Below are 24,110 nucleotides of genomic sequence, written 5' to 3' on the forward strand. Positions count from 1 at the left end.
CTTCTAATAATATAAGAATATTATGATACTCTTAAATAAATTCCAGCATAACTTATGATAAGTCATACCCAAACTCTGTAGTAAACTGTCTGGATTTTACAGCAGGCTAAAAAATTTGCAGGAGCTTCCTCTGGATTAAACGGGAATCCACTTTGCAATTAGAACTCACTTCTACATGGTATTAACTTCCACAGCTTGGAAATTAATCTTTGATTGCAAGTGTTTATTTTTTAGGTATTTCTCCTGATTGGCAGTGAAGTTGTTAATACTGTATGCACTTACCCTCCTCATACTGCATCCGAATGTTTAGAAAAAATGAGCAGTTCTCACCTTTCAGAACAACAGTTTGTTAGAGAATCCAGGACCAGTTTATCACAAGTTGCTGTGGGATTTATCTCCAATCCCCGTCAGAAAATACTGCCGTGACTCATGCACATGTTTTATCTTCCTAATCATGAAACCTAGAAAGACACAGTTTTTAAAATGAAAATTAAAATTCTGTTGCATAAAGTCTAAAGCTAAAATGGTACCATTAGAACATCTTGTGTATCACAGGCAACTAAATTTCTCTCAACTTCCTTTCCATTTAGTCTCATAATTAGTCTCTAAATACAATAAAACTTGTGTTAGCGCGTCTGACAAAAATGCATTTAGTTAGTCCTGATGAATTTGTTTCAAGGGCTAATGAAAGAAGAATTGATTGCCTTATTTTTCATTTGAATTTGTCAATCCAGTGAAGATACTACACCATATGATGTAGTTACCTCTTAAACTCCCTTTCTCAAAGGCTAAACAGATTGTCTGCTGAAATCAAGCTGTAAAGCATCCACACCATCCCTTGAATGATGATTTTGGTTTTTTGTTTTGTTTTGGGTTTTTTTCCCCCACAATTTCCCAGCATCCTGAGAATGAAAGTACATGATGTGAAATTGTGTTCTGGTTTTGACTTTGACAATATATGAAAATAAAAGTCCTATTTCTGCTCAGTACTTTCTCCAGTCACTTCTGGGACATTAACACTTTCAGACATCCTCATAGTAGAAGCCAAGACCTTATGAAAAAAAGACAAATACTACCCATTTATAACCCACTCATTGCATCAACATGAGGGGTGAGGCTGGGAAATTCCATTTGCCATCTATGAGACCATTTAGGTGATAAAGAGAAGAGAACCTGGTTAGATATTTGGCAAATTCCATTTAGGGCAAGATGAGAGCTGCACTGTAACAATGACTCTTTTCCTCTCTTTAGGTTGTACAGCAAAGTGTGAAGGTATGATTAGCTGCTAAAATCATAATAATTCCATCACTTTTGTGGGGTACTGAAAGACAGGTATTCCCTATCACAATACTAAATTTACTTTAAAAACTTGGGAAATCATTGACTTGTCTCTTGCCTCAGTTTCCCACTTGTACCAATTGAATTATACGCCTGCCCAACCCATGGGGCTATCCTGCTTATCACAATAAACCATACACCTGTTTCTGATGCATGCAAGCCATGGGTATATGCATAATTCATGGAGGACTTCACTTCTTTTCCCCAGCAATTCCCCCACATCCTATTTCCCCTCGAGTCTTCTCTTTATGCCTTACTAGAGGGTGAGGATTATCTGTGAATTTGTTTTAAAGGAAATTTTAAAGGGATTAAGATTATGTTAGCTGTGAGTTGTACATATGGAAATAGAGAATGAATATACAGACAGAACTCTGACATATGTGAAATGCAGTAGAAACATATAAAATGGATCGATTCAGTTCCACTTTGAACAAACTTCTCACGCATACATTCTAAAAGGAATATTAAAAGACATTTGTGTGATTGGATTATTTGGGGATTGACAATTCTACTTTACGAAAATGCCATGAGAAAGATCAGGTTAATAGTAAACCTCAGCATCAGGAAGAATACTTTGGCACATTTTAGTAGTGTGTGAAATTCTGCCTTGTTTACAGCTTAGTTTTTGATCTGCCAAAAACCCCCAACCTACAACAAAAACCAGATACATACACAAATTACCATGGCCTTACTATAGTAAGGAACACTCTTCAGTCATTATCCTACATTTGTGACTGTTCTCAGCAACCCATGGGGTACTCTGCTCTCTGTCACATGAAAACAGTTGCATTCCTTCCCCTAGGAACTTTCTACTGTTACTTTCAGGCAATTTCTGCTGGTTTGAACCAAATGGCTTATTATGCATCTGCATATATCAAGGCTGGAAAGTCAATCTCATTTAATAAACAAACAGAAATACAGAAATGATTACTGGTTCAAAATTGCACTTTGCCCTCTGTTCTTTACCCTCCAGCTTCTTACACAGGATCCCCATGAATAGGCGAGGATCACCATTAACCACATCCTTACAGAAGGGTCAAGATACAATCTGGATGTGTAATGAACGGCAATTGAGTTGGTCTTTGCAGCAGACATATTATTTCATGATAAAAATCAATAGGAGACTTTCTATTGCCCTCATCTGGGCATATGAAGAGAACACAAATTATGTAGCATCAGTCTTGATTGATCTATGTTAATATGCCTTACAAAATAAATTATTGGTCCCAATCATTACAATGATTAGTTAGTTTGCTTTCATAAATTTATTTAGCAAGGAATGTATTCCCAAAGACTAGCTTTAAATAATGACAGTGATCTCTTCCATCCTTCTCTGTATATGGGAAGGAGTAAAACAAGTACTACCACAGGGTGATTCAGAAATCCTAACTTATGGTCCTCATCTGCTTGCTCTCTGGATATGTTAATATTTTTTGAATTACTGGAAAGGGCAACAGGCCTCGGGTATTTTAAGTTAGCCTTTGGATTGCCTTGCCCTTCCTGTCAATAAATAATTTCTCTATTTATTTCTATGACGTTCCTAATTATTTCTTTATTTATATAACCTAAACCAATTCATAGGTTATCACTTGAAAAAAAAATTCCAGTACCTGCTTATGTTCAACACCTGTTCATATTTGATCACTGTTTCCTCTCCACACCCAAGATGGAAGGATTGAGTTGAAACCAGTTGAAAACAGTGTTTGTTACATTCAAGGGACACTGGTTCAAACCCTCTCTAAAGCCGTGTTCTTGCAAACACAGTCTTTCAGAGCACATGGGTCCCAACTACATTAACTTTACCAGTAGTTTTAGCTCTGATAGGCTGAAGCATCCAGCCCTGTTCAGCCATAATATCCTTGAATCAGTGCCGTGAATACAGCTGGACTACCCAGACCCACAATGGGAGACCTTTGCACAAGTTTTGCTTAAAATCTAAAGGGCTAGTGTGATAAGACTGTTACACTAACAAGCTTATAAGATCTTGTGGATCTTATAAGAAAGATGGGGACAGACTTTTTAATAAGGCCTGTTGCAATAAGACAAGGGGTAGCGGTTTTAAACTAGAAGAGGACAGATTTAGACTAGATAAAAGGATTTTTTTTACAGTGAGGGTTGCCCAGGTTGGTCATTGGAACAGGTTGCCCAGAGAGGTGGTAGATGACCCATCTCTGGAAGCATTCAAGGTCAGGTTGGACAGGTCTCTGAGAAGCCTGCTCTAGTTGAAGATGTCCCTGCTCATTGCAGGGGGGTTGAACTAGGTGACCTTTATAGGTCTCTTCCAACCCAAACCACCCTATGATTCTAAGCACGAGAAAGCTAAATATTGTTCTACACATTTTAAAGTCTGAGTTTACATTTAATTTCAGTATATATTCCTTAAGCAACATTTCATCTGAAATTATTTTTTTAGTTAGCTATTTTCAAAAAATTGAAGCTGACAATGCACATTTAATAAGCATAGAAATGGCTTCTGGTTTCCTAAGTATCAAAATATGCTAATTATAAGTATAACTATTCATTATTTTCCTACTTTCTATTTTTACACACATACAAATACCTCCTAATTGTTAAAACTGAAAAACAAACAAATGTACCCATTATACTTTTTATGAACCCATCCCATTGTTCAAGGAAAAGAAATTATTCTTTACGCGAAGATATTCTCTGAAACTGCTGCCAAAGAAAATAACTTTATTTGCTGCATAACTGCCACATAAGTACATTAAAGGTGCCTAGGGACAGCTTTGTCTTGAGCATGTGACTTTTAAAGAAAAAGCTTTTAAGTTCAATATTTAAAAATCACTGCCATATCCCTTTTCTTTCTCTGATTTTTAAATTAAATCCAGTTATCACATATAGGATGAAGTTAGATGGTTTTTGTTTCTGTTTTCAGTCATTTATCTAATATTGAAGGTTTGTATTACCTGGCTGCAAAAGATTTGGGATATCATTGGGATGTTAACGAAATAGGTGTAGATATATATATTCATGGGTGGGTTTCCCCACAAAACTGGAGAATGTAGCCCTGATGCAATACCTGAATAGCTTTCCTGACCAGAAGGATCAAGGCTGCCCAACTGTGAAAGCCTAAAAGCTGAAGTCCTGGCATCAGGTCTTAAGGAGAGTTATATTTTTCACATAATCAAGGAAACGTTTAGATGGGAGGTCCATAACCTAGCAGAGACTGGGTTTCAGAACTGTTAGACTTCTGTTTTTTTTCAGAAAAAAATTAATATCCTTTTGGCGAGGTAATACAACTGCTCTTTCTCTCTGGAGTTGGGCTGACCTATCTGAAAGAAATGCTATGAGGACAAACAGGGCTCTCTGGCAGAGTTTGTGGATCCAAAACACATCTCTGAAATGAGTATTTTCTCCTGACTACGTTGTAAGTGTCCCCAGCCCAAAAGACATGTATAGGCAGCGCCTTATATCAATATCTCGACAGAAAAAGCCCTCTTAATAATTGCAGGACTGTTCCAAAGTCCATTAAAGTTAATTGAGAGACTCGACACTGTGTCCTAGAACAACTATAACAGGATTATGGGGAAAAATATTTGTTAATCGATCCAAGGCAAACATTCAGCAGGCTCTGGCTTGAATCAGAAACAGCTGCAGAGTCCAAAAGCAGGAATCAATTCAGACCACACTGTGAAGGGACAGCAGAAAGAACAGTAGCAGCAGAACTTGGTCCAAAGAACAGTACTGGTTTGGGATTTTTCTCCTCGATCAATGCAGAAAGAAGTATTTTAAGTGGATTATATTATACTGTAATTCAGAACTAGAAACCTGAAGGACAGTAAGAGCTCAGGCCCTAATCAAGTAAGATGCATTTTCTCTAAAAGTTACAGCCACAGGTCCATGCTATGAAAGATACACTGTCCATAGAAATGTGATAGACAATCATATCAAAGAAACGTGGCCTAGCAGCTAGATGAGCATCCAATGCCCTAGAACAACCACAGCTTTGAAGCAGAGGCTCTTTAGATACACAGAAACCTCACCAGGAATCTCAAAAATAGAAGAAAATTTCTTTCTAATGAAACCAAGATTTTAGGTTGAGGGGTTTGGAATATGACACTCCAATCTTTTGGCTGAGGAGGGGAGCTGAGTGGGAAGAAAGGTGGATAGATACATCTAAACAGTCTGAAAAGGCTGTTAACATTTACTTCTCCTGCCTGCTTAATTGCCCTCAACATGCTAAAAAAAACAGCTTGGAAGCCCAGGGTTTATTGATTTTTGTCAAGGGATTTCCTGGATGGCGATTTGGAGAACCTAAATACCCTGTGGGAGACCCATTTTGGTTAGATTTTTTACTGTTCTCTTTGGATTTTTCCAGTTTCTCAGCCATTATTGCTACTGTCAGCAATGTAGATTTTTGGAACAGCTGAATGACCCAATAAGGTTCCCAACATGCAAAAAAAAAAAAAAAAGTATTGTGCTTGCCTAATTTGTCAGGAATTTAGAGGGAGACATGGATACACTTGAAACAGCAGAGGGCATTTAGGTTCAAATTTCTGGGGTTGCCCATGCCTCCCCAACCACCTATGACACAGACAAAATAAACCCAGTCAACATGACTTAAGTAACTCACTTGGGCAATGTTCTTTTAGGGCGTGATGATTACAGGACATATAGGTTGTGTATAATAATGAATGCACAGACAGAAAAGCAGAGTACACTCTCTGTTCTATGTTGTCCTTGAGATTTAACTGGATCAGTGCAAAATTACCAGGCACAGAAGTGATTTTGACCCATGATTTTAACCACACTTTCAAAAAAACCCAAACATTTTAGTCCTTTGACTAGGGCATTACTATCCCTCCTTAAACACATTATTAAGATTCATTATCTTGCAACTTGTAGTTTGAGAAGAGAATACACTTTCAGTTGCTTTAAGTTTCATCCATAATAAGAAATGGAGGTATAATTTGGGTATATTTAAACAATCTCCAATTTAATAAGCTTCTTCAAAAGTGGTTTGTGTGATATTTCATCAGTAAGAAAATAAAATAAACGTCACATTTTATCTCTGGATTATTTCTGTTATTCTGTTGTATCATACAGAGGTGACTTGGTACCATTGTTTTTATTCGTTAAGCTTCAGATTTTTTTCTGATAAAACTTTATCATTTTAGAGCTTTAAGCCCCCAACATGAAAATTTGTGTTCTTTTTTATTATTCAGCATTTAAGACATGTAGTAACATTTTTATAGATTTATTACCTTTCAGATTGCAACGCCAAACACAAGGTTTATTGTCAAATAAAGCATCATTTTGGTTTTTTGATTGCCTGCTTTAGAAGAATATTGCTTCTGTTCTATAATTGCCTGTACCAAATTATTTAATTGGTTTTGTTGATATCTAATTCTGGAAAGTATCCCAACCAGAAAAACTACACAAAGTGAAATAGTGTAGCCAGGCAATATGAACTGACAAAAATTATTTTGGAAGTTTCTCACAATGAAAAAAGTATCCAAATAAAAAATCTAAACAAAAATCGTCAAGCAATAAAGTACCATCCCGGTTTGCTTCATTTTCTTTTAGGTCCCCATCCAGCAAATAGTACCTGTAGTGGTATTTCCTGATGGTATTCATAGACACCAAAATCCACAGAAGTCATTCAAAATCATAAGACACTGAACATTCTTTGGAAACAGAGCATGTAGGATCATAGGATGGTTTGGGGTTGGAAGGGACCTTTAAAGGTCACCTAGTTCAACCCCCCTGCAACGAGCAGGGACATCTTCAACTAGAGCAGGCTGCTCAGAGACCCGTCCAACCTGACCTTGAATGCTTCCAGAGATGGGTCATCTACCACCTCTCTGGGCAACCTGTTCCAATCTACCAACCTGGGCAACCCTCACTGTAAAAAAATTCTTCCTTTTATCTAGTCTAAATCTGTCCTCTTCTAGTTTAAAACCGCTACCCCTTGTCCTATTGCAACAGGCCTTATTAAAAAGTCTGTCCCCATCTTTCTTATAAGCTCCCTTTCAGCATTGAAAAGCCACAATAAGGTCTCCCTGAAGCCTTCTATTCTCCAGGCTGAACAACCCCAACTCTCTCAGTCTGTCTTCATAGGAAAGGTGTTCCACCCCTCTGATTTTTGTGGCCCTCCTCTGGACCTGCTCCAACAGATCCATGTCTTCCTTGTGCTGAGGGCTCCAGAGCTGGATGCAGCACTCCACGTGGGGTCTCACCAGCACAGACTAGAGGCACTGAATCACCCCTCTTGACCTGCTGGACATGCTTCTTTTGATGCAGACCAGGATACAGCTGGCCTTCTGGGCATGCAACAGCTCAGGTCCAGCTTTTCATCCACCAGTACCCCCAAGTCCGTCTCCGCAGAGCTGCTTTCAATCCCTTCACCTCCCAGCCTGTATTGATACTGGGAGTTGCCCTGACCCAGGTGCAGGACCTTGCACTTGGCCTTGTTGAACTTCATGAGGTTCACATGGCCCCACTTCTCAAGCCTGTCCAGGTCCTTCTGGGTGGAACCCTGTCCCTCAGGTGTGTCAACCACACCACTCATCTTGGTGTCACCTGCAAACTTGCTGAGGGTGCATTCAATCTCACTGTCTATGTCATTGATAAAGATATTAAACAGTACTGGTTCCAATATAGACCCCTGAGGGACACCACTTGTGGTCTTGTCTCCCACCTGGACATTGAGTCATTGACCATTACATCTGGATGCAACCATCCACCAATTCCTCAGGCACCAAACAGTCCACCCATCAAAACCATATTTCTCCAATTTATAGAGAAGGATGTTGTGGGGGACCACGTCAAAGGCCTTACAGAAGTCCAAATAGATGATATCCATATCTCTTACCTTGTCCACTGATGTAGTCACTCCATCATAGACAGCCACTAGTTTGGTCAGGTAGGACTTGCCTTTTGTGAAGCCATGCTGGCTGTCTTAAATAATTTCTTCGTCCTTCATATGCCTTAGCATAGTTTCTAAGAGGATCTGTTCCAGGATCTTCCCAGGCACAGCGATGAGGCTGACAGGTCAGTTGTTCCCAGGGTCCTCCTTTCTATCTTCTTTAAAAATGGGTGCAATGTTTCTCTTTGTGCAGTCACTAGGGACTTCACCTGATTGCCATGACTTTTCAAATATCATTGAGAGTGGCCTGGCAACTACATCAGCCAATTCCCTCAGGACTCTGGGATGCATCTTGTCAGGTCCCATAGATTTATGTATATTCAGTTTCCTCAGGTGGTCACAAACCTGATCTTCTTTTATAGTGGGAGTGACTTTTCTCCCCCAGTCCCCATTCTGCAGTCCATCCACTTGAGAGGTGTGGGCAGAGAGACTGCCAGTGAAGACTGAGGCAAAAAAGTTGTTGAATACCATGGCCTTCTCCTTGTCCATTGTTACCAGTTTTCCATTTTTGCTCATAAGGGGGGTACACTTTCTTTGACCTTCCTTTTCTGGCTGACATACCTGTGGAAGTCCTTCTTATTATGCTTTGTATCGCTTGCCAAGTTCAGCTCTAGCCACACCTTGGCCTTCCTGACCCCATCCCTACACAACTGGGCTGCATCCCTATACTCTTCCCAGGATACCTGGCCTGCTTTCACTGCCTGTGCATTTCTTGCCCTTTAGTTTGACCAGCAGGTCTCAATTGAACCATGCCAGTCTCTTGCCTTCCTTTCCTGATTCCTTAACCTGGGCATAGAGAGCTCTTGGGCTCTATGGGAAACATCCTTAAAGATCTACCAGCTTTGTTCTTCTCCCTTGTCCCTGAAGACAGTTTCCGGGGGGGGGGGGGGGGGGGGGGGAGCGGGTGGGGAGGGTTATTGACTAACTCCTTGAAGAACTGTAAGTTTGCTTTCCTAAAATTCTGAGTCCTGACTTTACTCTTTGCCTGACCCATATTCTCCAGGACTGCGAACTCCACCACTGCAGCCCAGGCTGCCTCTAATCTTGGAATAACTGATTAGCTCACTTGCATTGGTGACCATCAGGTCCAGTATCACATCCCCTCTGGTAGGGCTGTCTATTACCTGGCTTAAGAAGTTATCCTCAATGCGTTGCAGGAGTCTCCTGGATTGCCTGCAGCTTGCTGTGCTACTTTTCCAACAGATATCAGGGTAGTTGAAGTCCCCCAGCAGGATGAGAGCCTGCGAGTGCGACCACTACTGTAGATGGAGTAAGAAGGCTTCATCAATGGGATCCCCTTGATCAGGCGGCCTGTAGTAGACATCAATTGCAAGTTTCCTTTTGTGGTCTTGGTCTCTAATTCTTACCCATAAGCTTCCAACATGCTCATGGCTGTTCTTCAGAGACAGCTTTACACACTATCCATTTTGTGACATAGAAGGCAATCCCTTCTGTCCCTCCTTCCTCGCTTGTCCCTTCTGAACAACCTGTAGCCATCAATAGCCACACTCCAGTCATGGGATTCGTCCCACCAAATTTCAGTAACAGCAACTAGGTTGTAGCTTTCTAGCAGCTTGACAGCTTCCAACTCTTCCTGTTTTTTGCTCATGCTGTGTGCATTGGTGTAGAGGCACTTTAGCTGGGCTGTCAGCCATGTCACCTTCTTAGAGGAACACCCTTTAATTCCTTTGAGGTGTTTCACTGGTGTTTCTCTATTGGCTCCTGTTACCTCAGGAGTCCCTGGCTCATCTCCATAAGACTTCAAGTATGCTCCAGTGCGGCCAGCATGACTCAGACCAACAGGTTGAGGGCCCTCACTAGCACCCCATCTCTCTAAACTTGGCGTGCCATCCCACAGCTTGTCACAGGCAAGCCTGATATTATCCCACTCCCTCTTCAAGTCTAGCTTAAAGCTCTATCAATGAGCCCTGCTAGCTCATAAGCAAAGACAGCCTTCCCTCTTTGAGAAAGGTGAATCCCATCTGACAACCACAAGCCTGGTGCCACGTAGTCCATCCTGTTACCAAAAATACCAAAACTGTGGCAGTGACACCAGCCATGGAGCTATGTATTAATAGACAAGGTGTATCTGTTTCTCCCAGTGTCACTGCTTGCAAATGGAAGGAGAGAGGCAAAAATAACCTGTGCTCCAGATTCCCTTACCAACCATCCCAAGGCCCTGAAGTCTCTTTTGATCACCCTTGGACTATCCGTTGTGGCTAACAGATTCATGTCAGTTTAAGGCAGTTTGTAGCTGATCCTGCATGTCATTGGCATCAATTCACAGGCATGTCATCACTTGATGTCTTTCAACATTTCCGTCATATTGCCTTATAAGTACAATTTCAACAGCAACCCATCAGCAAAGATACTAAGGTAGTATTGAACACACTCCTTGGATATCTGCTCTCCTACCCATCATGCTTGGACCATCCTTCTTCCTGTAACCCCTAATGCAGTCAAAGCTCTCGCTGCTTCCCATCCCCAAACCTATGCTCTGAGAGAGCAACTTCTGCCAGTAGAAACTAGTAGGGGCACTGGAACCATCATATCTGAAGCAAATATGGAGTCACAATATTAATACTTGGCCATTGCTATGCCATCAAAGAGCAGAGCAATCTAGTTTCTAAATGCTACACAAACATTAATCAAGGCTCACATCGTACCTCTGAGGTAAGCAACTATTATTCCCTTATGTAGCTGTGCAAACTACAGCCCCAAAAGGTTAAGCATTTCTTCTGAGGTTCCTGGTGAACCAGACCTAGGTGACTGGGTCACTGAATCAAGCCACTCCTTGCTTTCTGGCTTCACCCTACTTGGAGGCAGCCTCTGAGTTTTCATTTCACTGTATCACTTCACATGAAAACCGTGCTAAAGGGAGAAGAAGCAGACCATAGTATCCAGGATACAACAACTCCGTGTTCACCACCTCAAGCTGCACAGGATGTGAAGATGTACCATGGTACCATTTTATTTCAAATAACAGCATTCCTCTACCCCATGGGTAAAAAACCAGCCATATCCAAACCACTTGCAGGAATTCAGCAAAAGCATGAAACAGAGTTGATGAGAGCTGTTATCTTCTTCAAAAGCAATATTTCAGTGGTCAGCTGGTTATCAAGGTCTTTTATCCAGTGAGAGGCAATAGCTCTCCGCTTTCTCCACTCACTGATCTCAGCAGGAGTGGGGAGCTGCTTTCTCATTCAGAAGCCAACAATTTCAAATTGGCTGTGAAAAGGAGGAGGTCCTGGCTCCCATAGGTATGTCCTGCACACATACTTTGTTCTCTCAATATATTGGTTCTTCTGAACAATATTTCAGAAAGACTTATGTATATCCTATGTCAGCCAAAGAAATGGAACAGGCTATCCTAACACCTCTTACAAACGGAGTAAGGAAATCCTTTCACTTCTTCCTCTGAAGGAGCCTCTGGGGTTCTCACTGTCTCTTCTGTTCAGCTTTCATTGTGGAGTGGACACTAGCATCTCCATGTAGACTTCTCAACACTGTCCTGGGTCCGAGGCCAAGGACATCCATCCCCAACATCATGATCTGAGACAGCAAGCAAGTAGAGTCTCACATTGCCCCTTTAGTATCTTAACCCCCATCCTGACAATCAAGCTGAATAGGATGAATTCTCATGCAGGACTCATCCCTTTAGAATGAATTACCAACATATTTATCCTTGCATACTATTGCATCCATTTATTCAGAGAAAGGCTGAAGGCCACAACTTGCATACGGAAGATAAACTGGCAAATTAGCCTGCTGCAAGCTGCCTCCAGCCACTGTCATTCAGAAGACCACAAAGGCCCAATTGTTATTATTACTTGCACAGAAAAATCATGGCTGTCTCTTTACTCACTTTTTGAATTCCAAGTCCTTCATCCTAAAACAGGTGATCTCCAGAATTTGCCATAGTGTGTGCCTCTTTATCCATCCTGCGTGGCTGTAGTCAAAAAGTCTGCAGCACCCAACAATGTTTTTCACTTCCTTTGCAATCTGCAAGTTACAATGAATTCAATGATCTCAATGAACAAGAAACCAGTAATGACACAACTGACACAAATGCAAGCACTGGAAATCTTGGCTAACATATAATACAAAATGTCATTTTATACCTATTTTGATAATACAGGACAAACTTCCCTGGCACAGTAGAAAATGTTACAATAACATTCCACAAGAAATGAGTATTTGGAATTTACTCAATGTCTAAGGCAATTTCCTCTTCAAATGGCACTAGTAAACTTCAAAACTCTTTTAGACAAAGCAATGTATTTCAGATGTGATTCATATATTTTGAACAGAAGGAAAAGGATGATCTTTCTTCAATAACTGAAACCTAAGATTTGCTGGAAACCAGATATCAAAGATCAAGGCAGGTATACATTTAATAAGTATCAATGAAGTCCAGAATATCAGTGAATTATTTGTTCTACATATACCAAAGCATTCTCTTTTTTTTCTTCACTTAAAAAAATTTAAAAAGACCAAGAAAATTTAGGTGCTGAAAGAAAATGTATACTTGGGACAAACTGACAAATATATTAACATTCTAGCAATTGCAACTGTCTTCTCCAAGTCTGTCAAAAATCTCAGCAACTTGGACCTTAAAGTAAGCATACAAACTGAATGGAGCCAGGATTTCATATCTTGTTTGTTTTCATCAAAAGAGTTGAGATTCCAGGTCTGGTACTCCCACGATGGAGCAATTATGCAGAGTGAATAGCCTATTTGTGGCTATAACCATCCACTGATGTAAGCAAAGGTTGCCCAAAGTAAGCAGCTATGACTGGTCCTTGGCAACTCTTCCTGGCAAAAAAGGGTGGAAGAAGATAAAGCTTTTTATGTAGCTAAAGACATGAAGAAGAAAAAACAGTTTTTGTTTGTTAAAAAAGTCTTTTCCTATAGTGATGGATCTAAATCAATGGAAATTCAGATTCAAAGAAAGGATTAGAATTCACCAGAGTAGGCAAGGATTTTTCTTCCTTGCCACAACTGCCAAAACATTTCCACCACAACTCCAAGCTTTTCATGGAGAAAGAAAAACAGCAATCTTGATTAATTTATCCCTATAACCAGATTTAACTGAAATGTATTATTTAATGAGTGAAGCACACGTTTGGATACTGTGGTGTCTGGCACCAGTGGTACATTTTTCTGCCAGCTTGATACGACCATTTGTCCTTACAGGTTAGATAAGCTACATACCAACCAGTTTATGCTATCAGAATCTTTCAGCAGAGACACTAGAAGCAATGTTCCTGTTTGTTCTCTGGAGTATTAGTGATATCACAGAACTTTGAGCAACCACAGGGCCTTGCCATTGTGTCTTTGGCATAACGTGCTTTGTTGTCACTGACACATGCCAGCTGGCTGCTGCTCCCCACCCCAGCAGTGACTGCATTTCAGCAGCATTTATGCATGTAAAGCACTTGGGGATCCCTTGGGAAGAAGGAAGACAACAAATATTTTAAATATTTTCTTATACTTCAGAAGCACAAAGGATATCCATTGAAAACACACCCTCTACAGGCATCGCAACAGGAGGAATTTCCAGACACTCCCTTATGCAGACCGCAGCTCACTGTGAGATGATTTCCTGCTACGAATCACTGAAGTTCATTTTGCTACCCACACAAGTATTGCCAGTTACTGTATATCGAGGCATTTTCCCTGCAACTGTGCATCCCATGGATCTGGGCTTCTAAGGTACCACCTGCGCCATGCATTGCTTCCCTCTCCCAGTCTTTATGGAACTTGCTTGGTGGCCCAGGGTATTTGGCAATGGTGCAAAGGAGATCTGGAAAGTGGCTTTCACGCATTCCCATTACCCACCCCAAACTCCTGAATTCTGCCTACAACAATATATACCTCCTTTCTGATGCTGAATGAGTCTGAAGGAGGTTATAGGGAATCCCTGAAACAAACAGGCCCCAACCATTACAGTCAGAACAAGAATTGTGCTTTCAAGAGATGGCAGCTGGATGGCTGGATAGGGAGGCAGAGAAGTTCTGCACAGCTGTGATACAATGGCTTGCCTATGCAGGGAGATATGCATGGAGGAGACTGGGAGAGATCCAGTGTTACTTCTGCAGGAAACAAAAGCTTCTTGCCCTTGACATGAGGATCAGAAGCAAAATCTGTGTTCAAATTTGTGGTTGCTGCCCCTCATTAAAGCCATACAGTCACCCTAATAAACAACATATGGGAAATCTGGGGTTATTATTTGCCAAGAAAGCAAAATAACAAAATTTTAATGGCAGCATTAAGAAATATGCTGCAAGGAATAAGTTGAGGACAGAGTGGTAAAACATGCTGCCTTCTTCAATTTTTGTGAAAAATGTGTCAAAAATGCATAAATTAGTAAAGAAAAACACGTGCTGTAACACCTGGCACTCTCTCTGGTGAAAGAACTAGAGCTCAGATGTGCTTTCAAGGCAAACCCTGCAACACAGGACAGCTTGGAAGCTTACCACCCCACTAACTGTCCCTGAAGGGACTGCATCAGATCCACAGTCTCCAAAACACCCTTCTCAAGAGTGGAGGAGGTGCACGTGCAGCAAGCTGGCCAGGGCAGGAAAAGGAAGACCCTCAGCCACTTGGCTTCCAGTCTGTCTCAAGACAGTCTGACAGCAGTCTGCAGCAGTCTTTCTGCTTGACTGTCCCCTTCCCGTCAGCCAGCACACCCATACAGAGATGTACACTTAGATTTCCTGCCATTCATGGTACCCTGCTGTAAAAGGTACCAGGGTAAGAAAGAGGATGATGGGGAAGCTTTTAGAGCTATGGTTATATACCTCATGACCAAATGAAAGATTGCAATCTGCAAAGATCTATCAATCTAGCATATTACACACAGAGAGATACATACATCAGATTTTGTTTGTTTTGTTAAAAAAAGAAAGAAAGAAAATAAATGCCTGAAAAATATTCTTCTCTTGCTATAAACACATCAGTGCTCATTTTCCCTATATTCTACTTTGGGCCATTCTGTGTAAAATCTTTAATTAAAGTTTTTCTTTGAAATTGTCATCATCAAACCAGAAGAAAGAAAGTAAAAAACGGAAGGACACAGCTGTGCATATATGAAGTGCTATTCAGTACCAAATGAATTGGAACAAAATAAGTATCATGACTGTTATGCTCTTAGTTTTGGCTCTGTATTCTCAGTAGCACAGTCTAACTTGTCACTTTATATTGATTCCATCTGTTTACACTCTGCAGAGTATTGGCTTCCTACAGTGAACATTTCCTATTTACCAGCTGGTAAAGATAGGCCCAAATCAGATAGAAAAGAATTAGACTATTTTCAGATCCTCATAAACATAAAATCAAAAATTAATGGGGGAGGGGAGATAAGAGTAGGGGGAGTGAGGAAGATACATGGGCCTGATGCTTGTTCATATTGATAGCCCTTTACAAGCCATTAACAATTTTCAGAGACCTTGAAATTTGTGCAATCAGTAAACAAAATAAATCAATTTTCAGTCCTCTTTACATTCTGCTTTACATGAGTGGCCTTATTGTAAATGTGAATCAATCCCAGTACTTCAGTAATCTTTAAAGAGAAACAGTTGGGGTCTGAACTTAGCTAACATAATATTCCCACTCCCACCAGCCAGCTACGAGTAAAAAACCTCCATACAAAATGGATGTGCACATGCAATACAGAGCCATCTTTGCACTCCACCAAACTGAATTTCTTTCTTTTTCATACTTGCTGGATTCCTTTCTTAAGGAGACTACTATTTGGAGGGGTTGACTCACTTCAGAAGAGTCCTTTCATTGTCATTAAAAAAAACTGTTGCAGGTTGCAACCTTGTCTTGAACAAAGTTTTCTTTTTTAACATTCAAGAATGCAGTGTCATTGAAGTTGAGGATCCTTTCTATAGTCCCATGTCCTTTTGCAAGTATTACTGGGAAACAAATCCTGTCCCTATTTTTGGAGTCCTAGCAGCCACATCAGTGAATTTGCAGTCTATAAAGAAAAAGAAGGCAGATTTGCATGCTTAGAAGACAAGCTGCCTTCTATTGAATAGGTCTCTGCTGCACTAGGGCAGAAGCATAAAGCCAGGGCATCAGCTGGCCAGATGCATGGAAGAGTCTGGGCTTCTATTATGGTATGAAAGTTCTGGTTCTTGTTACTCACAGCACATAAAGTGCATAAATACCCCAACAACATTGCTGCCTTACTACCTTGAACACTCACTGAGTCAGCAGAAAAGAGCCCTTTCATGCGCCATCATTTATATACCCAGGCACACCTCCCTTCAGCATTTGGCCCACCTTCCCAGGCTGTTCTTTTCTTAGGAGGCAGCACTGTGTATCCTACACATTGTGGCCATTTTCCTACAATTTGCTGTTACTTTTCTTTCTTGATCAGTTGTGGGGTTTTTTTCATCTTTTCTTTAAACCTGCTTTTCCCAAGACAGTGACCTTCAGGAGTAACATATTATTACATTTGGCTAGAGACAATGGAAGGACTTCTATAGTCAAAACTAAATTTAAAGTTTTACCCTGGCATTTGAAATGCTCAAAATCTTTTCCTAGATTACCCACACTTTATTGAACAAGTAAGAATGACTACAAAGGCAGGAAGGCTCACTTTCAACAAATACAACAAATAACTGGTCTCATAAAGAGAGGCAAGGTCAGCCCTGGACCACCTGGTTAAGTAAACTGTCAGCATGGCTAGAGTTTCTAAGTGCAGGGCAGTGATGAGAAATCCAAGGCCTCCTGTCAGATCTTGGTTCCCCTGTGTCTCTTCACTGACTAGATGATGCTCTGAACCACCTGTTGCTTTCCTTAATTGTATTGGGTTTGCATGGCAAGGTTTTGGTAGCAGGGAGGCAGGGTGGGAGGGCAGGTGGGCAGCTACAGTGGTGGCTTCTGTAAGAACCTGCTAGAAGCTTCCCCTATGTCCGACAGAGCCACTGCCAGCCAGCTCCAAGATGGACCTGCCACTGACTAAGGCTGAGCCCATCAGCGACAGTGGTAGTGCCTCTGGGATAATGTATTTATGAAGGAGGTAAAAAGCCTACAATTGCAGCCAGGGAGAGCAGTGAGAACATGTGAGAGGAACAGCCCTGCAGACATCAAGGTCAGTGAAGGAGGGGAGGGAGGAGGTGCTCCAGGTGCTGGAGTAGAGGTTTGCCTGCAGACTGTGGTGAAGACCATGGTGAGGCAGGCTGTCCCCCTGCAGACCGTGGAGATCCATGGTGGAGCAGATAACCCCCTGCAGCCCATGGAGGACCCCACGCCAGAGCAGGTGGATGCCCGAAGGAGGCTGTGACCCTGTGGGAAGCCCGTGCTGGAGCAGGCTCCTGGCAGGACCTGTGGGAAGAGGAGCCCATGCTGAAGCAGGTTCGCTGGCAGGAGTTGTGACCCCTGTGGGGGGGACACACTGGAGCAGCCTGTTCCTGAAGGATGGCACCAAGTGGAAGGGACCCACACTAGAGCAGGGGAAGTGTGTGAGGAGTCCTCCCCCTGAGGAGGAAGGGGCGGCAGAGATAACGTGATGAACTGACTGTAACCCCCATTCTGCGCCACTCATGGGGGAGGAGGTAGAGAAATTGAGAGTGAAGTTAAGCCCAGGAAGAAGGGAGGGGTGGAGGGAAGGTGGTTTAAGCTTTAGTTTTTATTTCTCATTATCCTGCTCTGATTTGATTGGTAATAAATTAAGCTAATTCCCCCAAGTCAAGTCTCTTTTGCCCGTGATGGTCATTTCGGAGTGATCTCTCCCTGTCCTTATCTTGACCCATGAGCCTTTCATTATATTTTTTTCTCCCCTGTCCAGTTGAAGAGGGTAGTGATAAAGCAGCTTTAAGGCACCTGGTGTCCAGCCAGGGTCAACCCACCACATTGATCTTGGGCTTTATAGTAGTTATGTTGTCTAAATACAGCTATGTGTGTTTGGTGGTCCAAATGTGGCTTTCTGCCTATACAAGGAGAAAAATTTTATTCCATATTATACTGAGGACATTAGGAACTTTTTCTTTTTTTTTTTTTCTCCAAACATGCACATACAAATTCAAAACCCAATCAGAGTCACGAATATAAGTGTATCCTTGACTGATCATGTGCATCCAAACTGAAGCAGAATAAGGTTTGGCTTGGGAATAGCCATTGCAATATTGCAGATAAATATTTAAAAGAATGCATGAACTCTTAAGCGTATCTGAATAATTATCTGTGTACATCATGCACTTACGTATCTTGCAATGCTTCTTTAACTGAATTGTTCCTGGGATATATATGCAGCAGTAACCTTGCCTTAAGTTAATGATTTTTTTTCTGTTAATATAATAAAATATACATAACAGCTCTATTTCACAATGCTGTTAAAAAATAACAAAGAACCTTGTAAATTAAATATACCTCTAATTAGGACTTTGGAGGATATTTTCAATTTATAAATTCTATAATAAGAAGATATTACAGCCATTTCTTTTGTGATAGGAAATGCTTAACACGAAAACATAAATGCTACTCTTCAGTTAGTTGCGTATAGCCAAATGAATAAAAGCTATGACATTAATAACAACTATACCAAGTCATGATTGATAGGCTTTTCTACAGCGAGAAAAGATTGTCTTGGATACAATCTGTCCTAACAGCCTTGCGATATGTTAATATTTTATTCAGACTAGAGTGAGGATATATTCAGATGTCCTACTCAGTGGAAGGGAAGCAAATGCGTTGCAAATACTGCTGCAGCCCTGAGGTGCAATAACAGCTGTGAAATCAGAAAGATTTTATTTCCCCCTCCCAAATTACAGGCCAAGCCCATGCCAAGCACAGCAGGAGGTTGGATTTTCCTTGGAATTTATATCAGGTTATGTTTAATGTATTTCTTCTTCTATGAAAAGTCTTAGGGTAGAGCCAACAGACTGTCACACAGTACTCTAGAAGGCATGGAATACTCTTCTGTGTCCTTGTAAATAATAACTACTATTAGCCATGATATATGACATTAGGTTAACTTGCAAATGCCCAAATATAATAAAGTATCATGATGTTTATAAACAGATTTTCATGGCTCACTTTGTGCAAAAATAAAACAATAAAAATCCAGGTTTCCCAGACTCACACCACCACTTCCTCCTCTATTTTAAAAAAAAAATCGTGCAGAGAGCCTTGGAGAGTCTACTTTCTTAAGTAAGTATTGTTACTCAAGCCACAAGGCATCTAGTAACTAAGAAGTAAAATCACAGTGGGACTGTGCCAGTCCTACATCAGAGATTTGTTGCAAGACTGCTTGAAAGAGAAGAGTGCTTATGGTTTTGATGCTGTAAGTGATTCACATTGCGGATTAGAGAGGCTTTCAAAATACTGCTTAATACTTCAGCATAATTAAAAAAAGCGAAACAACAAAAAAATCCTAAGCATACAAGTATGACCAGATATTCATGATACAACAGTGCAACATCCTTTTAAACATGTTACTAAAGTGATATCAGTACATTAAGAGCATCTTCTACTTACCTGAAATGAATTACTACCCCAGCCTGTGGTTTCTGTTACCACCCTGGTCAACATACTTTCTTCCTGAGCAGGGATTCCAGCTAACTTAATGTCATTGGTTGGCAACTGTGGCTAATTTGGTTTTGCATGCATACAAAAATGTAACCATGGATCATTGTTCAATCTGAAAATAAATATAATAAAAAAGATTAGATGAACATAAAACACGAGTGCATTGATGAACAGAAACCGCAAGTGCATCACAGTACCATTGAAGACCACTGTAAGGACATCAATGGGAGAGTCTTGTTTTAGCATCTGAACAACTACAAATGCAAGAAGGTGGCTTGCTCCTGCCTTCACTGTGGCTAATCTTCACAGCCCTGCACTGCTTTTAGAGAAAACCATCACAGAGCTGGATCTCTGAGCAGAACAGAAATGTAACAGCTGCTCCTCTGCCACAACCACGATGACTGCTAGTGTAAAATATTTTTTCTTGAAGGATTTTCTTTTTTTGGCTGCCATAGGGGATACAGAGGGATGCTAGCAACTTGATCTGGCCCTTGGGATGGCAGAGTAGTCCCCCCTCCTCTGCTCCTATCAGATACTCTCCAGAGAACAACAGGCATGTCTCCTCGTCCCCTTCTCCCCCAGCACAAATCTGAGATGCGTTTGTCACCGGTAACTTCTAAAATTATTTTTAAAATTTGAAAACATTGCCTCGCTTTTACTTTTGTTTCTTTATCCTATTGGCTTGCATCAAGCACCAGAGCAGGTCATTTTCAGAGTTATCTACTGGACAAGTTTACTTTCACTAGTGGTTTCTGCAGGTGCCAAATTCCACTCTGCACATCCTTCTCTGCTTTCAGCCTTAACTAACTGCTTCTGAAAAGCTTTGTGCAATTTTATTCATAGCTGTATTTGTGGGATCAAGTCTTAGAAACCAAGCTCTGCCATCATTTCAGCCTCTGAATTTAGTGGAATTGCTGGAGTTTTACAGAGGGAAAGTAGCTCTGACAATGCCTGCCACCGAACCTGCCAGAAAACAGCACCTGCACTGCCCTCCCGTGGTGCAGTCACACCGCCGGTGCCCGGCAGCTCCGACCGACCCACCGGCGCTTCTGCTCCGGTAATCGCAGATGCTCTCCGACAAGTTCCCCAACAAACCAGCCGGCCAAAGGACAGCACGGTCTAAGCGCAGTGCTTACTTTCCACATTTTAGTAAGTTTAAAAGGAAATCAAGAGTAACGTTTTATATATTCTCTTTGAACGCTGGAAGAAAATCCAACCCCAAGCAAACAAAAAGCTTTACCATTTTATTATATTGCATGTAATAAAGAAAAGATTAACCTTTTATTCCAGGAAAGATCCCTCATTTGTTATTTAATTAGTTTTCACTAATTAATTAGAATTTTTTAAGCTCCCCTGTCTCTCTGGGAGAAAGTGGCTTAGGTGCCTCCCTTTTTCTTCTTTTCTTTTGCTGCTCCTCTTCTTCCTCCTGCTTCCTTTCAAAGTCCTAATCCCATTTTTGTATCCTCAGTATTACACTCCCTCATTCTCTCTTTGTCTGGGAGTTTTCTTAGCTTTGCACTTGCTGGGAACAAACTTGGTCTGGAATTTACAGAATATTTTTTGAGGCAACTCTTTATTGAAGGCCAGATCATACAAACCCACAGGACAAACTGCAGGAAAAGGAATTTCCCTGCTGAATTTCACCCTTTATATTTTATTGGGTGGGGGGGTGGAGGGGTGGGGAAGGTGTGTGGTGTCAAAAATATTTAGTGCTCCACTAAGAAAGCTACTGTGAGAGCACAGATTTGGGGGGGCAGCTGTGGGGGTTGTATGTGTGTATGTATGTAGATATTATTATTTTTACATAGAGTATGGCTCTATTTTCCATTTTACTTCACTGAAGGTAAGAATCCAAATCAATCCCAGTTCACACACAGCTGGTGTCTTCTCAACTTTACTTTTGAAAAATTACCTGCACTGGAAACCAAGATGAATGCAATTTATTTAATCCTAAAGGATTGAATCCTGAAACATTATAACTTTCCCATTACTGGGTCCCTTGGCTTAGCTTCTGTGTTTCACTTAAAGACATGTCAAGCCAAGTGGCATGTTTTCAAATCCCTATTCAACAATCAGTTATAATTTCTTTCATACACAACAACTTTCATTGTTAACTTAGAGAACAGACTGACTAGTCTTCAAAGTTCATATTTTTCCAGTAGCAGATTGGCGGCTTAGCAGACCATTCCCTTCCCTTTGCCAATCAGGTAACATTCCTATGGCAACTATGCCAATTACACATACAGAAAAAGCGATTTTAGAAGAAAGCATATCGTATCTCTATGACACTAGAAGCTCACATTAGCAGCTAGATTCTGCCTTGAGAGCTAGATAATTCACAAGTGATTCATGACTGCCTACAATTTAGGAGCAATTTGACTACATAAGAGGGAACACTTACCTTCTGAGCACGTTGGTACTTCTGGCAATTTTAGTGAACTTTGACAGGAAGTCAAGATATGGCCCAGTAACTGTGTCAATATTTGGGATCTGTATTTCGATATACATGGATAAGTCCTAGAGTGATACCAGATTTTTTTAAATACTTCATTTGCATTACTTATTCTTCTCTTAAACAGCAAAAACGGATTTCTCTTATAATTTTGGTTTTGTTTTGTGTACTCTCAACAACTTGTCTAGAATTAAGCAGAACATTAATTTAATATCTGGTAAATCCCTCCCCAAAAAAGTTACAACCTACATGTCTTTCCATCCTGCAAGATAAAGATTTCTCAACTCTCTAGCTCTATGATCTCTCACACGTATATATGAAAGTATATTCATTCTCTGATGCATCCTTCTCTTGTTCCAAAAGACTACTTCATGTGTCTCCCTAATGATACTTCAGTATTAGCAAAGAATTTAACAGCAATCGTAGCTGAAATGGGCTTAACTCGTTACAGTTTAAAATGCAAATGTAACAGATAGGCTCACCCAAATTAAACAGGCAAACAAGACTCAAGTACATTAGAAAAAAATAATATATATATATATATAAAACTTAGCCACCTACACTTTCAGGACAGAAATTTAAGTGTACAATAATGCCGGTGCAGGCTGCACGTCAGAATCCTCCCTTAGTTTTGGTAAATGTCAGTCTTGATGTCATATAAACACCCTATGTTCCTTTAAGTCCAATCTGACGATGGTTTATAAGGTAGCAAATACCAAAAGTGAGCTGAGAAACTCCCCAGGCAGACAAAAACCAGCTGATCTCTAACTCAGAGTTCACAACCTAATGTATGCATATTTATAACACCACCATGTATATGAATTGAAGCTGTCAGATCTTTTTGTTTTAATCTAAAAAACTGCTAGTAAATGGCAACTCTTTCAAACAGTGAGACACACTACACAGACAAAATCCTTATATAGACATCTAAACTGTCAAATTTAGCTCTTTACTTTTGCAAGTTTTCTATGACTTTCACTTGAACAGAAGGTTTTGACCATGTCTAGCATCTTTTTGATAATATTGGTCTGGAACCTGCTCCCATTGAAATTTTACTCTTGACATAAATAGAAACAACTTCTAAATGATTATGAACAGCAATGACGTAGCATACCTCTGCCAGCACAGCATCAAATTCAGCTTCTATTAGATGAAAGATTTCAATCACTCCCCTGAATCCACCCTTTGTGACTCTCAGGGTCTGACCAACATCAAGCACCTGAAATGCTTTTTTCAGCTCATCTTTTTCAGCTGTCTTTTGAAGCAAGATCTGCCCAATGTCCCAGGAGAATAATGCGGGATCTGGGACAGAGCTCATAGGAGTATCTGATGCCTAATATATTTTACAGCTATGCCTAAGTCTGGCAAAATCACATATTTTTTCTCAGAATTCAATACAGATCAGTTCATTCCCAAAAATATTCAAGTAAATTGGTTATTGCTTGTCCACTGATTTGAAAGCAATAAATAACCAAACACAATGGTAAATATTTAAATAAAAGATTCTAGGGTTTCTCTTTCTGCTACTACAGCCAAAACAGCAAGTTGGAATACCCACTTAAGATCTAAAAGTTAAAAAACAATAAATAAAATAAAGTTACAATGGATAGATGTGTTCTATCACAGCAGACCTCCCACTTCAAACTACAGAGAGGATCTCTTTGCCCTGTAAAATTTAGAGGCTTTTTTTAGTTATTGAGCTTCGGTTAGAGATACCAAGAAGTAGTGGGGTCAATGTTCGCTGTCTGTATATGGAGTCTATAGCTGGTAAGTATTTTTGCACATGCCAGCCCCTTTCCCACTAAAAATATCACCAGCAATGGAGAGTGGAAGTCCCTGACAGTGCAATGTAGTGTACAGCGATGTCTTATATTACTTAAGACACCTCTG

At 40.6% G+C, this 24,110-nt stretch overlaps 1 long non-coding RNA gene across 2 annotated transcripts in view; it reads right to left on the minus strand.

Moving 5' to 3' along the window:
- Positions 1-24,110, minus strand: part of LOC130150776 (uncharacterized) — a 118,272-nt gene that overhangs the window by 85,484 nt on the left and 8,678 nt on the right. For both annotated transcript variants that reach the window (XR_008822381.1, XR_008822382.1), the window contains exons 2-4: positions 19,718-19,880; positions 12,093-12,229; positions 331-461 (exon numbers count right to left, since the gene is read on the minus strand). This is a non-coding gene — a long non-coding RNA (uncharacterized LOC130150776). The remainder of the gene's footprint in view (positions 1-330; positions 462-12,092; positions 12,230-19,717; positions 19,881-24,110) is intronic.

Source organism: Falco biarmicus, chromosome 5 (genome assembly GCF_023638135.1).
Source record: "Falco biarmicus isolate bFalBia1 chromosome 5, bFalBia1.pri, whole genome shotgun sequence".
In the NCBI taxonomy this organism is placed as follows: Eukaryota; Metazoa; Chordata; class Aves; order Falconiformes; family Falconidae; genus Falco; species Falco biarmicus.